Source organism: Canis lupus, chromosome 33 (assembly GCF_011100685.1).
Source record: "Canis lupus familiaris isolate Mischka breed German Shepherd chromosome 33, alternate assembly UU_Cfam_GSD_1.0, whole genome shotgun sequence".
NCBI classification, from domain to species: Eukaryota; Metazoa; Chordata; class Mammalia; order Carnivora; family Canidae; genus Canis; species Canis lupus.
Window position 1 is genome coordinate 12,022,621 of NC_049254.1, and position 12,756 is coordinate 12,035,376.

At 35.9% G+C, this 12,756-nt stretch overlaps 1 protein-coding gene across 3 annotated transcripts in view; it reads right to left on the reverse strand.

The window, feature by feature from the left end:
- Positions 1-12,756, reverse strand: part of CBLB (Cbl proto-oncogene B) — a 407,079-nt gene that overhangs the window by 261,280 nt on the left and 133,043 nt on the right. For all 3 annotated transcript variants that reach the window (XM_038582709.1, XM_038582710.1, XM_038582711.1), the window contains one exon: positions 10,675-10,778. The gene's annotated coding sequence lies outside the window, so the exon portion shown is untranslated. The remainder of the gene's footprint in view (positions 1-10,674; positions 10,779-12,756) is intronic.

The window sequence follows — 12,756 nt, forward strand, 5'->3', positions numbered from 1 at the left end:
GGTTTCCAGAAGGAATGGAAGGAAGGTTTTATTTTGTTTTGTTTTTGTTAAACAGAATGTCACAGAGTTCTAGGCCCTCCAGGATCTGCTAGTTCTGCTGTTTGAACTTTGGAAGGATGTATGGTTGGTATTGGAGACAACATATCCCTTTGAAGGACATATAGGTCTTGTCTTAAAAAAAAAAAGATTTTATTTATTTATTCATGAGAGATACACACACACACACACAGAGGCAGAGACACAGGCAGAGAGAGAAGCAGTCTCCCTGAGGAGACTGATGAGGGACTGGATCCCAAGACCCCAGATTTAATACCCTGAGCCAAAGGCAGACACTTAACCACTGAGCCACCCAGGCATCCTGGTCTTTTTTTTTTTTTAACATAATTCATATTTTCTTGACACCTGTGAAGAGGAGCATGTTTCATATGTTTATCAGCCACTTGGATTTGCTCTTCTGTGAATTGTCTTTACGTATTATAGCTATTTAGTCTTTTATATGTCATCTACATTGCAATTTTTTCTAAAGTGGTGTTTGTCTATCATCCAATATTAACGTATTTTTGCAGAAAAATATTTTCTTGGTTTGGGAAGATCTTTTCAGTCTTGAAGTTATGAATAGAATCTCCTAAGTTTTCTTTTAAGATTTTTAAATTGGATTTAAACTTACTGGACATTTAAGTAGTTTCTAGTTTGTTTGGTTTTATAAAGAGTAGTGTGTATTAAAAAGTCATTGTGCATATATATGATGATCACTCCCCACTCCCAGCCATTAAGATGGCTAATTAGTAAACCAAAACAAAACAAAACAACACAACCCTCGAGGTTGGAAGTTGGCAGCAGAGTAAGAGGACCCTAGTCTTACCTCGTACCATAAATACAACTGGATAACTATCAAGTCATTCTAAATCCCCTAGAAATTGACCTGAGAACTAGAAGAATGAACTTCACAACTAAAGGTAGAGAAGAGGCCATGTCAAAGAATGTAGAAAGTGTGGAAATGTGATTTGGGAGAGAAATGGATCATGGCCACTATGGTGGGGAGGGAACCATGGTCTTGGAGAAGGGCAAGAGACAGACGAGCACACAGAGGAACATACTCAGAAAACAAATCCCTATAGCAACTGGCTTAGGAAGTGAGAGGGGCCAGATTTTGTGACTTCTGGCAACCAGTGGGGCTCAAAGCCTAGAGTTTCAGAGGTCAGCTGGCTTGGCTGCCATAGAGCCCAGAGGATATTGCACTATTCTCAGAGAGGAGGTAGGCAAACAACCCACAGATATACAGAGTGGAAACAGCAATCTGAAGAGCACCTGGAACACACAGTGAGGAGGTTATTTGCTTGTCTTGGAATATATCCTAGAGAGGCATCATTCACAGAGAGTTCCCTCTGGGAACAGAGGAACTGGCAGGCACCATTTACCTTAAGCACAGGAACACCTGCTGGAACCAGCACAGCTTGGACATTTGCTACCTAACTTGCTTACACAAACCCTTGCCCCCTGTGCTCTGGTGGAGCTGCTATTCCTAGTCCTGTTTGACTTAATCCCAGGGCAGTGGACCCCCTCCTTTAGAACAGCCCAATCTCCTGCCCACACCATGTCTCCTGACCTGGGAATTTTACAGAACCTCCGTTCCATCAGTAGTGGTGACAGGTCTCATTTCACAAAGAGGCCAGAGCACACCTAGTTAAAATTCACCACATTCAGGCCAGGGACCAAACACCGCCCACAGCAGGCAAAAGGAGGCTCTGCAGATGACTGACCTGAAGGATAAAGTGATCAGAATAAAACAGCAGAGCACAAACAGCACACATTGGAGACACTCCCAGAAGTGCCCTGGGGAACAGAAGACACTACACAGTAGGGCTCTGTAGGACCTCTTCTTCATAAACTTGTTACCATCAAGAACAAGAGATATGCCACAGACTTACCTAATACATAGAAACAGGTATAGAGGCTTACAGAAATGAGAAGACAGAGAAAATTTAACCCCCCCCCCCAAAAGAAAACAGGACAAGGTCATGAACAGAGATCTAAGTGAAACAGTTTTAAGTAACATGCCTGATAGAGAATTTAAAGTAATTATCATAAAGAGACTCACTGGACTTAGAAGAGTTGAAGACATGAGTGAGACCCTTAGTACAGAAATAAGGAATAACATAGCAGTGATAAAGGGCTCAATGAACAATATGAGAAACACACTTGATGGAAGGAACAGTAAGCTGGAAGAAGCAGAAAATAAATTAGTGACCTGGAAGACAGAGTAATAGAAAGTAGTCAAGTTGAGTAGAGGAGAGAAAAAAGAATTATGTGAAACAATAATGGGGACTCAGTGACTCCATCAAATGTAAGAGCATTAGTATTATAAGGAGTCCCAGAAGAAGAAGAGAGAGAAAGGGGGGCAGAAAATTTATTTGAAGAAATAATAGCTGAAAACGTCCCTACTCTCTCTGGGGAAGGAAACCAACATCCAGATCCAGAAGGTACAGAGAACTCCATCAAAATCAACAAAAGTAGATCCACACCAAGACATACTGTAATTAAATTGGCAAAATATGGTTATGAAAAAAATTTTAAAGCAACAGAACTAAAGAAGACAGTAACAGAAGGGGAAACTTACAAGGCTAGCAGGGGATTTTTTCAGCAAAAACTTTCCAAGCCAGAAGAGAGCATGATATATCCAAAGTGCTGAATATGAAAAATCTGCAGCCAAGAATACTCTATCCAGAAAGGCTACCATTGAGAATAGAAGCAGAGGTAAAGAGTTTCCCAGACAAACAAAAACTAAAGGAGTTCATGACCAATAAACCAACCCTGCAGGAAATATTAAAGGGGACTCTATGTGTGGGAAAGAAATACCAGAAGTGACAATATAAAGGTAGGATACACAAAAGGAGTAAAAATGAATATTTCTGTAAGAAAATCAGTCATCAGTCAAGGAACTCACAAAATCATAGGATATGAACTATAGCAACATATACCTAAAATAGAGGGAGGAGAGGAATAAAGAATGGGTTCACACTTAAATGACCATCAACTTAATATACACTGCTATATGCAGATGAGGTTACATATAAACTTAATAGTGACCATATATCAAAAACCACTCATAAGTATGCAAAGAATAAAAACAAAAAAATCCAGATATATGACTAAAGAAAATCAGCAAACCATGAAAGAGAAAAAGACAAGATAGAATCAGAGAAAATCTTCAGAAACAACCACAAGACAAATAATAAAATGCCAATAAACATACATCTGTCAATAATTACTTTGAATGTAAATGGACTAAACCCTCCAATCAAAACACATATGGTGACAGATTGGATAAAAAAACAAGAACAACAACAACAACAAAAAAACAAGAACAATTTATATGCTGCCTATGAGAGACTTATTTTAGACCTGAAAACACCTGCAGATTGAAAGTGAGAGGATAGAGAAATATCTATTATGCAAATGGAGGTGAAAAGAAAGCCAGAGTAGCAATATTTATTAAATATTTACTTTAAAACAAGAATGCAACGAGACAAGGACTCTATAAAATAATAAAGGGGACAATCCAACAAGAAGATATAATAATTATAAATATTTCTGCATCCAACATAGGAGCACCCAGAAACATAAAATAGTTAATAATAAACATAAAGGAACTAATTTATAATAATATAAGAGTAGGCAACTTTAACATCTCACTTACATCAATGTGTAGATAATCTAAACAGAAAATCAACAATGACTTTGAATGGCACACTGGAACAGATGGACTTAACAGATATATTCAGAACATTCCATCCTAAAACAACAGAGTATACATTATTTTCAAGTGCACATGGAACATTCTCCAGAATAGATCACATATTAGGCAACAAACCTCAACATAATGTAGCCCATATATGAAAAATTCACAGCTAACATCATTCTTAATGGGGAAAAATTGATGGGTTCCTGGGTAGCTTAGTTGGTTACACATCTGCCTTCAGCTCAAGTCATGATCCCTAGGTTCTGGATTTGAGTCCCACATTCACTCCCTGCTCAGCAGGGAATCTGCTTCTCCATCTACCCTTCCTCTCTGCTAGTGTTCTCTCTCTCTCTCACTCTCTCATGCTCTCTTTCAAATAAATTATAAAATGATGAAAACCTGAGATCTTTTCTACTAAGGTCATGAAAAAGATGAAAGTGTCCACTGTCACCAATTTTATTCAAAATAGTACTGGGAGTCCTAGCCACAGAAAACAGACAACAAAAATAATTAAACGGCATCCAAAATGGTAAGAATGAAGAAAAAACTTTCACTATTTTCAGATGACAAGATAACATATACAGAAAACCCAAAAGACTCCACCAAAACACTGCCTGTACTCGTAAATGAATTCAATGAAGTTGCAGGATACAAAATCAAGATGCAGAAATCTATGGCATTTCTATACAGCAAATAATGAAGCAGCAGAAAGAGAAATTAAGAGAACATCCCATTTATAATTGCACCAAGGATAATAAGATACCTAGGAATAATCCTAACCAGAGAAGTGAGTCTTTTATTATAAAAAGTATAAAATGCTGATAAAAAATTGAAGAAGACAGAAAGAAGTGGAAAGAGTCAATGCTCATGGATTGGAAGAACAAATATTGTTAAAATGTCTATACTACCCAAAGCAATCTGCACTTTTAATGAGAGACAACGTAGAGTTGGTTGGGTTTCCTTACACTAATTCCTATACATGTGACTCAACCCTGCCTTAGTTTCTTCATCCATAAAATTTTGAGAAATACAGGGCCTACCTCTCTGGTTGTTGTGTGAAATTAATTACTACTTAGAACACTCCCATAAAATAAATGTCAGCTACTGTTATTAGTGACATCTAAAAATCTAATGCTCATTTGAAAGGATACAGCACACTTCTGACAAGTATTCCAAAGATATTTATTACATCTTTACTCTACATCGCCTCCTAAAAGTACTAAATACAGTCTATCATCTAGATCTTTTATTTTTATTTTATTTTTTTAAAGATTAAAAAAAATATTTATTCACTAGACAGAGAGAGGCAGAGACATAAGCAGAGGGAAAAGCATGTTCCCTGAGGGGAGTCCAATGTGGGACTCACTTCCAGGACCTTGGATCACACCCTGAGCCAAAGGTAGATGCTCAACCACTGAGCCACACAGATGCCCCTATCTAGATCTTTTAATAACATATGAATTAAATCTTACTAGAATAATAAGTAGACTTATTATACTAGAAGGACTAGAATAAACTTTTAACAGTTCAACTCAAACCTTAAAATTTTATAGTTAGTTTTCCTATATACTTAATGTAATTATATTTGCAATCCAGGATTTCATCTTTTCCATTCACCATTTAATAGAAGTTAATTTTCAGAAGCACCTCCAGAGAGAATGGCCATTTAGAAATCTAACTTTAAAAAAATGTTTTCATTTATTTATTTATTTTTAAAAAGCAAAATATAATTCATGGACATTTACTGGTTTAAACAGTATAAGCCTTGGGCAATAATCACAATTCTTAACTTAAAATGTTAATTTAGGCTTTAAAGGAAAAAATAAAGTGACTATTGTTCATGATTATTAATCTGATTAAAACTTTTGAAAAATTGGTTTCATCATGAGCCAGACAACAAATTAATTTATAGAAATATATTGGCTCCATTATTATATAAAAAACAAAAACATATGTATAGTTTTCTGTTTTTCCTAAACCACAATCTTTTAGAGGACTCAAATTTACAGAGGAACCCTGATGAGTAGCATGTGTTGAATTTAGAAAGCAGGGCTTGGAAGATTATACTACATACACAAACTCTTTCATATGAAGCAGGATCTGCATGTACTTATCTTCAATATTATTTTCACAAATACACACAGAAGCATGCTTATCTTAATCTTTAGTCCCTAGGGTATTGTGAAGTCTTTTTACTTCATGAGAGTCAACAGGGGTATAGTTGGGCGCCATGTCTCATATATTTTCTTTGTCTTTTGTACCTCATCTCTTATTTATCCACTGCACAAAACCCGGTAGAGAAGCAGCAGCAGATGACATAGCAGCAGCAGCAATGGCAACTAAGTGCTTAGAAGTCATCGCCTCTAAACTCTTCCACTAGTCAGTTTTCTTCAAAATTCTCCAATTCTCTGGCCACACTCAGGAATAGCTCTTGGGGGACAATATGTAAATAAGGACTTTAAAACCAACGGCTCAATAATGAAATTCAAATACTAACAAGTTTTGATGTGTTTGTTGTTGGGGTCTTTACCATGTGTTTTACTTTAATTATATGTATTCATTTACTTTTAGATCTTATATACAGAAAGTTGGATGATAATATTCCTAGTCTATAGTATTATTATCATATGTCCATGTAGGACTCCTCTTGATTTTTATTAATTCACTTTCCCTCTCATTTCTTATAGTCAGCTCTGTCTCCCATACCCAAGGCAAGACTCTAATGTGTTTATGTCATTTAATAGACATGGAATCTTTTAGAAAATTTTGTGTTTTTCTATGCAAATGTGTTTCTAATTTGTATCAATGATTCTATGCCATAAATCTCATTCCTTTTCTTTTTTTCCTCAATCCTATATTTTATAAATCTGTGTTGCTATGTGCCTAAACTATTTTTTTATAAATATTGACTCTGTTCCTAACATTTACAAATTAGAAGACTTTATATACAAGTGCAGACTATTGGCTTCTGTTTGAGTCTCTATTTCTGAATGGCAAACAAAGGAGCTATAATGACTGCAGCTTTTAGGAACACATGCTTTCTATTTTTCAACTGGGCCCCCATCACTCAGTACCTGTCTCCTGTAAGCATTTCAATTTGCAGTCCCTAGAAACGATGAAACTTGAGCATGACTCGTGGGATATTGTGACCTATTAAGCTCTTATACTTTCCTTCCCTTCTCTCCTCTCTTGTGCCTATCATAAGTCTCCAGTTTAACATCTAACTACCAGTATATCTTCTCAGTTATAACAACTTTTTTCTGCAAAGCAAGGAGTGTTTCAATGATTTCTCTCTATTTTCACATTCGTGTATAATTCAGTCCTTTTTTTCCATGAGTCTCTTCTACTATGTTCTTTAAAAACATTTTTAAAAATATTTATTTAATTATTTTAGAGTGGAGAGAGAGGACATGAGAGGGAGAGGGAGAGAGAATCTCAAGCAGATTTGAGGGGCTCAACCTCATGACCCTGAGATCATGACCTGAGCCACAACCAAGAGTTGGATGCTTAACTGACTGTGCCACCCAGGTGCCCCTCTTCTACTATGTTCTATGTGAACACATGTTTCTTCACCTTTATTTTAACTCTAATGTGTATACTTTGTCCTTATTTATGAGATGTGACTCTGTAGGTATCATTTGCATCGGCCTCCCTGTTTTATCACTGCTTCTAAAACCAGAATCCTCTACACCCTCACACGTATCTCCTCTCTGATGTACTCTACCTTTTCTCTTCATTCATTCCACAGTCAGTTATCCAACAAATGCTTATTGAATGACTAAGTGCTAGAAACATTGCTCCAGTTTCTGGGAATACAGAAATGAACCCCCAAACAAAAATGTCTATTTCCATCCTCATGATTCAGAGTTGGAAATAAATATTGGCCCAAATACCATCACTCTCCCACACTCTTAAAAGATAATAACAACTGGTTCAAAAATGTTTGAATGCATTTTTTGACTTTTGTAATTTTCATCTACTGCTTAAAAATGGGTAGAGAACTTGAATAGACATTTTTCCAAAGAAGATATATAGATGGCCAACAGGCACAAGAAGATACTCAATATCACTAACCATACGAGAAATGTAAATAAAAACCACAATAAGATATCACCACATACGTGTCAGATTGTCTATTATTAAAAAGACAAAAAAATAAGTATAGCAAGGATGTGGAGAAAAAAGAACTCTTGTACACTACTGGTAGAGATGTAAATTGGTGCAGGCATTATGGAATATAGCATAGACGTTCCTCAAAACATTAAAAATTGAACTACCATGCTATCCAGTAATTCCATGTGTAGGTATTTATCTGAAGAAAATACAAATACCAATTTGAAAAGATATATACATCCTTATGTTTATTGCAACATTATTTACAATAACCAAGATATAGAAGCGACCAAAGTGTCCATCAATAGATAAACAGATAAAGACGAGGTAGCACATATATACACAATGAAATATTATTGTGCCATAAAACAGAATGAAATCTTGACATTTGCAACAACATGGATGGACCTATAGGGTATTATGCTAAGTGAAATAAGTCAGGCAGAGAAAGACAAATACTGTATGATTTCACTTAAATGTGGAATCTAAAAAATGAAACAAGCGAACAAACAATACAAAAACAGAAACAGACTCTTAGATATAGGAAACATGCTGTTGGTTACCAAGGGGGAATTAGTTAAGGGGGTAGGCTAAATAGTAAAGAATATTAAGAAGTACAAACTTCCAGGTCTAAAATAAATAAGTCATGGGGATGTAATGTACAACATAGGAAATAGGGTCAATAATATTGTAATAACTACGTATAGTGACAGATGGTAACCAGACTTATTGTGGGGACCATTTCATAATGTATAAACATATTGAATCAATATGATGTACACTTGAAACTAATAGGATATTATATGTCAATTATACTTCAATAAAAAAAAAGATAGGTTGAAAAGCCCACTTACATCTTAACATTTGTTAGAATCCTTAATTAGCTTGGAGAATGGCTGGTTTAGACTAGGTTTCAGGTTATTTCACTCCAGTTTACCACTAACCCAGCAAAAAACAGGGAAAATAACAAACTCAGACTAAGGACAAATGTGAAAACTTCTAATGTCTCCTATTTCTTCATGGGGCAAAGCCCGAAGTCTGCTGGCCATTGTAGCTAATATGGTTTGAGAAATCCACCAGGTTAGAGGACCCAAGGAGTTGGTTCTGCCATATTTTAAAACAACAGGCTGGGAGACAAGGTTCCTTTTTGTGCCCCAGCTTTCTACCTTTCTGTTCTGTTTCCAATGTGTTGCTAGACTCACAGCAGATCTAGCCATGCTGAACACAGTAAACAAGATATTTCTCATCATCAGAACCTTCCATTTTCTCTAGGTGACAGGAAATTTGACTTGGAAGTGTTTGAACTAAAAAGAGAAGGTTACTGATAAGGAGGTTGTAAAAGAGTGCATGAAATAGTATGGCTCTTTCCTGAAGTGGATTAAAAAGAACACATACAAGAAGGTTATCTGACCAGTTGCTTTATGCATGTGGCAATCTCTGGCCTTGGTCATGGATGATTGGAAGCAGAGTGTTTCCCTTTAAAGCCTTTAGTCACAAAATAATCTCTTCTCTTTATCTGACTCCATATCTGGTTTGTAAAAGTCCAAGGCAACTTTCAAGGTAGGAATGTGTATATCCCTATAGAAAAATGTTGTATACCTATGGAAAATTTTTATATACCCATATTAGGTTGGATCTTGATGATTTATTTGTTACTGTTACAGCTTTAATTGGCATATTTTGTACATGTAATATATTTCTAATATTTTGAAGCTAATTTCTTTCTTTATATTGTGAGCATTGTCTAAAGCAAGAAAATAAGAAATCAATTCACAATGCCACACATGTCTACCAAATGTGTTTGTTCTCAGTCTGTAATTAAATTATAAACTTATTTATTTTATTTATAAAAATAAAGTTTTGTTCATGCTAGCTTCAAAGAGACAGGGTACATAAATGAAGTCACCTTTTGCTCAGCAGACATCAAATATTTATTGACTACCTTCTATTGTCAGGCACTATACAAGTTGCTGTACATATTTATTTAAATTAACTCAAGTTAAGTTGAAGATGAGATTATTATTCCTATTTTATATATGAGAAAAATAGATCTCACAAAGAAACAATAACCTGAAAGAGATTATGTAGACCATACATGGCACAACTATAATTAAATAATGATATTAAATAAAGCCCACCCCCCAACATAGACACTCCCTTTGAAGACGAAGCCAACTGTTCAGAACTTGGCAATGAATCTAATTCCAGATCTCATACTTTCCCCACTTTAATAATGATAGTGTTACAAGAAAGAGACAATCTGCTTTGATTCTTTTCCCCAGGCCTGACACGGCAGGGTAGCCTTGGCTGATTAGATTTGAGAGGCACGAGGAAGAAAGCTTACTCAGACCCAGAGAAGCTCCAGTCCAACAATTTAAGAGATATTCCTTCGGGTCTTTCTTGAGGACTTAGAAGTCTTTCAAGTACCTTTGTAACATCAATATTCCTAGACTATTATGCTTTGAGTCAATTATCAATAAAACCTTAGAGAATTTGTTGATCCAAACCATTTCTAGGGGTGACAGATACCAGAAAGTACAGTCCCTAAGGATCAAGACAAAGGATGCCCTATAGGTTTTCCTATGGGAAGGCAAGCAATAGGTAATGCTGAGAGAGCCACAGAAATGCGACAAATAATAAATTGTACTTATTCACAGTTTTCTCAAGTTTTATCTGCTCAGAGCATAGACAGACATCAGTTCTTTAGGAAAATACTAGGTTTTAATTTGATATTGTCAATTTGCCGTAGACATCATTTAAGAAAATAAATACAGGACCCTACAATGTCTTGCTTTAAACAAATTGTTTTAAATAAAGCATACCTGCTTTAGATGTGTCAGTTGTGTTCTCTTCCAGTAATGTATGTTATCTCAAGGTCAAATGAACCCCAGCAGAGAGATGACAAATACATAACATTATAAATGACCTCAGGAGAACAGAAAAGAGAATATTAATCAATTTTAAGCACTCTGAGACAGCAGGAGACTATTTTGGCTAGATTGCATGACACTTCTAATGGCATGACTACTTGACAGCTCTTTCATTCCAGGAAAAAAAAAAAGTTGGACAAAGAGTCAGGGAGGTCATAAGTCAAATCAAAGTTTCAAAGGAGAAAATCAAACCCTAAAAGCACCCTTTAAAAAGATATCCAATATATAGACATATTACAGTGTCTCTTGTTTGATTTTTAAGTTTTATGCAACCAGCTATTGAGTATCAGTAATTTCAATTGAATGAGGAGACGATTGGGTAAAAAGAAAGACAAAACTCAAAACACTGCTCAAAGCATCTAGTTAGTCAGAGACAGCAAAACAAAAATAATATAGTTCTTATTTTTATTGGTTCATCACTAGTAATAAATACAATGATTAGTATTCTCTGCTGATAGTAAATCCAAGCTGCTATTTATAATATCCATTCATTTGTTCCCTCAACAAACATAAAAAAAAATTAGCTCTAGTATAAACTAAGGACTGTCAAAGTCACAAGGGTAATAAAAATATCAGAAGATGAGAGAGAGGAGATTGAAAGTCAGACAAGAAATGGAAAGTTTAGTCCCTTGAGCAGGACACAATGCAGAGATCAAGAGGAGAGAAGTAACCGAGTGTCAGGCATGTAAGGGTGAATCCTAAAGAACAAACAGGCGGAATGATGGGTTTTGGAGCTTCCTCTGTGAAAACACAGCATCTGTCTGGCTGCACTTTTGACGTTGTGCTTGCTGTGGTTACTGGGCTTCCATATTTGTAGAAGTTGTACAATATCCTGTAGCACGCCAGTATAAATTAAAGTTTCTGTGATTTTAGCCACCACATATCTATTCTGTATGTTAACTCTAGAATTATCAAATGCTGATCAGAAATGCCAATCATTTTAACAATGCAAATTGGTTCATATTCACATCCCTCCTGGCAAAGGCTTCAAAAGCTTCCCATTTTCCTTGGAATAAAATTCAAACTCTTTAGCATAACCTTTTAGGCCTTATGTGATCCGGTCCCTGACTGCTTTTCCAAGTTCATTCCTATCGTTCACCCCTGACTTTCCTTCTCCATGGGCATCAGGCCCCCTTTAATGTGTCCAACATGTCCAGACTTCTCTGCGGTTTCCTCTACCAGGAATTCCTACTCCCATGCCAAATCCATCTCCATGTGACCAACATCTATTCATCTTTGCAATTTGAGTTCAAATGTTCCTTTCTCGAGGAAGCCTCCTCTTCTGACCATCAAGTCTACAATAAATTACTAATTAGTTCCTCACTATTTCTTTTCACTGAACACTGTTCTATTTCATCATTGCACTTAACGATAAGTTGAAATTGTATGGTAATACATATTGAAATTACATTACATAATTTTTAGAGTGTTTTAAGCTCCATGAAGACAGGGATCGCATTGTTTTCATTTACAATTAGACTCATGACTTACAAGAAGTACCCGACAAATATTTGTTAAAAGAGTGAATAAAGGACAATGAATTATTAATTATTATATAATACATGCAAGATTTTGGAGTCAAGGTGTGATTTTAAACATAGGGTCTCAAGGGAGAAATACCATTGGTGGGTCTCAATGGAGAAATACCATTGGTGGTAAACACCTGAGCTAGATGACCTCCAGTTGTCCTGGGCACATTTGGCATCCTAGGAGTCCAGGAAAACTGTGTCTGGTCCTGGCTGTGTGAACCTGTCCCTTACGTCTTTGGGCTTCAGTTTCCCAAGGTGTTAAATGAGTGGTTGAACTGGGTGGCTTTGGTGATTTCTGTATTAAAAATTAAAGAAAATCATATCTTCATGTAGGAATTGCAGAAAATAATTAAGATTTCAGTACTTAGCAGTCTCTAGCTGTATCAAGTTGCTGGCATGAGTCTGAAAGTTAAAGACCCAGGTTCATTTACTCACTTTTCACCCA